Genomic DNA, 3,917 nt, shown 5'->3' on the forward strand with positions numbered 1-3,917 from the left:
ATTATTGACCATCTTCCCTATGATATGTACTTTACATCCCCATGACTTATTTATGTTATAACTGGAAATTTGTACCTCTGTATCCCCTTAATCTATTTTACACACCTCCCCACCTCCTCATGTCTGGCAACCACCAGTTTGTCTCTGTGTTTATGAGTCTGTTTCTGTCTAGATTTTTTTGATTTTTGGATCCTACATGTAAGTGAAATCATATGGCATTTGTCTTTCTCCGTCTGATATTTGTTTTTGTAAAAAGGGTATGCATTTCTCTGCAACTTACTTTTCTCGCTTGATAATATATAAGGAACAGCCATTCAGGTTAGAACCGACTCTTGAGTTTAGCTTAGGTCATGATCTTGGGATCGTGGGATCCCACCTTCTGGCTCTGCACACAGCAGGGAGTCTGCTTGTCCTTTTCCTTCTCCCCTCCTTCCCCCCAGCCCCTGCTCCCACTCACTCTCTCCCAAATAAATGGATAAATAAAATCTTTTTATAAAAAATGAAAAGGCGGGGGCGCCTGGGTGGCTCAGTCGTTAAGTGTCTGCCTTCGGCTCAGGGCGTGATCCCAGTGTTCTGGGATTGAGCCCCACATTGGGCACCTCCTGCTTCTTCCTCTCCCACTCCCCCTGCTTGTGTTCCCTCTCTCGCTGGCTGTCTCTATCTCTGTCAAATAAATAAATAAAATCTTAAAAAAAAAAAAAGACTTTAAACTATTCATATCTCCTAGAAATTCTACTTCTCTGTCTTTAGCCTAAAGATTTAATTAGGTGGAGAAGTAAAGCTTTGTTAACAAAGATAAACACAGCATTCTATGCAATAAAGAAAATCCAGGGGTGCCCGGGTGGCACAGCGGTTAAGCATCTGCCTTCAGCTCAGGGCGTGATCCCGGCGTTCTGGGATCGAGCCCCACATCAGGCTCCTCCGCTATGAGCCTGCTTCTTCCTCTCCCACTCCCCCTGGCTTGTGTTCCCTCTCTCGCTGCCTGTCTCTAACTCTGTCGAATAAATAAATAAAATCTTTAAAAAAAAAAAAAAGAAAATCCAAAATAAATAAATAATTCAACAGCAGGGAAACTGTTACATTAATTGTAGATGATTTATGAGGTGGCACATGCAGCTTCTAAAACCTGTACTTTTAAAGACTACGTCATGCCTTGAAGACCACTCAGGGTACAATATTAATGGTAAAAACAAAACCAAACCAGAAAAACCCCATGGGTTTCCTGGTAAAATACTTCGTAGCCTGGAAGTTAGTTATTGTCATATCTACCTACACTTAGTTATAAAACTAAACAAACCAACACAGAACACTAGGATCAACTTCCAACTTACAAAAACTAGATATTCAAGAAGAAGGTGTCGGAAAAGTCCATTGCATGTGCAGGGACATTGGTGTTTCTGCAGAGAACAAGAGGGCCCCTTCCACTGAATGTAGTTTGTTCTGTTAAATCTGTTAGCCAGCTGGAATTGCACAGCCATGTTCTGGGTCCGGTGCTACAGCACACAGAATAAACTCTCACGGTCTTGAAGGAATTTAATGTGCAATGTCAGAAATACAGAGGTGTATTTTACCAACAAATAGGCCATCAGAGTCCTTACACACATGCACTGAGTGAAATGCAGAATCACTGTTAAGCTGGTGGCTTGAACATCAAAGGACGCTCTTTTTTTTTTTTTTTTTAAGATTTTATTTATTTATTTGACAGAGAGAAAGACAGCCAGAGAGAGAGGGAACACAGCAGCGGGAGTGGGAGAGGAAGAAGCAGGAGGTTCCCGATGTGGGGCTCGATCCCAGGACTTTGGGATCACGCCCTGAGCCGAAGGCAGACACTTAACGACTGAGCCACCCAGGAGCCCCTCAAAAGACACTCTTGATGTGGGACCCACATAACTTCTAAAATCTTCCCGTGGGTTACCATTATCCTCTCCTAAGTTTGCTCTCATTCTCACCTGGGGCTCTCCCACTATCCTATGGTCGTATTATGCAATGACCCCCATTTTGGCTTCCCTTCCTACTTCCCCCCAAAGATAAGGGCTCTGTGCATAATGAAGCCAGTTGTAGACAGATTCAGAGGATTGACTAATACTGGGGTCTGGGATATGTCCGTGTGTGTGTGCATTTGTGGGAACCAAAAATCTATTCTGCTGCTTAAATGCCTCAACAAGAAAACTAGCAAGTGGAGGCGGGAGGGGAGGCTGAGCTCAAGGGGAATGTTCTGGAGGAGGATGGAGGACAGAAGGGGCGGGTTGCACCCGACTTTTTTTCTTTTCCCCTAGGCAAAGAACTTTATTAACCTTGTTTCAAACTTTATTCCCAGGCGTCTTGCGCTTCATTAGCTGCAAAGAATGAATTGTGTGTAAGCAAAAACTGAAAAGAGCTGCAGCGTCCAAGGGGCTTGGCTTAAAAGTATTAGGAATCTAAATTTTATCAGATCCATGAACAACATTTTAAAAAGCGGTCATAATATAAAATAGCAGCTCCCAGTAACTTCTTCAAGTTTTAACTTCTTCAGGACGTGGCTCAATCCGGTTTGCTTCATCCTTGGAAGCTTCCTCTGCATTTTCCGCAAGATCTGGAACTTGATCGCCAACCTCGCTGGTAGCGAGCGGTGCTACAGACTGTGCGGGCGGAGCTTCAGCCCGTGTCCTTCAGCCAGCCAGACGGTCTGCACCAAGTTGCCGTGAGCGCCTGGGTAGCGTTTCTGTCGTTGGCTCTGTCTCAGCGTGGCTTGTGACGGTGAAATGTTCGCCACCGGGGATGCCTGTGCCTGAGGCTTGTGAAAGTGGACCACTGCTCTTGGTTTCCGAGCACACTCACTTCCTCAATCCCAGAGACACTGCTTACCCCGAACTTTCTTACGGAGACCCGTAGTGTTTTATCATCTGCTGTAGCCATTCTATGAACCACCTTCTTCTTTTCGGAGAGCAGTTCCTTTCCCATCAAGGAACACTTGTGCTGGCAGTTTGGCGAGTTTCTCCCGCTTTGTGAGTTTCTTTCACTTTGCTGGAGGTGAAATGGGACCATGTGGGGGGGACAGGGCTGCGCTAGGGTTGGTGCTCAGGGGGTCTCCGGCGGACCCACTGAGATTACGTGCACACACGTGCACTGAACCCAACTTTAAAATGTCTGTGCCCATGGGCGACAGCATCTGAGAATCTACAGAGGGAAACGGCAGCTGTCACAAAGCTCTCCTTCCATAAATCAGAGAAAGGTCTTTGGGACCCACATCCCAGGTTAAGGTTCTGGCCTTTCTAGAAGGGGATCTCTTCTCCTAGGGAATATGGGTGGGACTATCCCTCTACGGCTGGGACTTGACAGATAGGAATTTTCCTCTGCCTAGCTCTCGCCCTGCCCTGCAAGATGTCCGGATGGTGCTGGGGACCTTAAGAGGGAGTGACTTGCACTGAGCATGACCATATCTGGGTGACCAGACTGTGGCCAGGTAGTGACTCCTGACAGCCCAGCCCAGGGTGTGAGTGTGTGTGTGCACTTTTCCAAGGGTTCAATTCTGGCTCTGGGTTGTTATTCTTTGAGTACTAGGTCTTTATCAGAGGAAATGCTAACTTTCGTCCTCCTCCTCCTCCTTTGTTTTTTTGTTTTTTGTTTTTTGTTTTTTTTTTATTCCTAAGGATAAAAGGCCAAATCTCCAGTCCAGGCTATAGCCATCCATAGCCATTGCCCGAGGCACTTCTGAGCCAGCTACTCTTCATTTTCAGAAGCCCCTGGCTTTCCTCTACTCAGAACACAAAGTCATAAGGCTTCTATAAGGATTCTGCTGTGAGGGAGAGAAAGCTTAGAGAACTCCTCCCAGAGTTCTACTGATGCCTTTGTCTGGGAAGGTTTCCGCAGCAGATCTAAGAACAGCCCAGTTTTCAAACAACTCACCCAATTGTCTTTAGAGTGCAATTTATTCAAAG

General features: G+C 45.9%; 1 pseudogene; it reads right to left on the minus strand.

Moving 5' to 3' along the window:
- Window positions 1-2,492: 2,492 nt before the first annotated feature.
- LOC100468672 lies at window positions 2,493-3,136 on the minus strand (annotated as a pseudogene).
- Window positions 3,137-3,917: the final 781 nt, after the last annotated feature.

The sequence above is a fragment of the Ailuropoda melanoleuca genome, chromosome 20 (assembly GCF_002007445.2).
Source record: "Ailuropoda melanoleuca isolate Jingjing chromosome 20, ASM200744v2, whole genome shotgun sequence".
NCBI classification, from domain to species: Eukaryota; Metazoa; Chordata; class Mammalia; order Carnivora; family Ursidae; genus Ailuropoda; species Ailuropoda melanoleuca.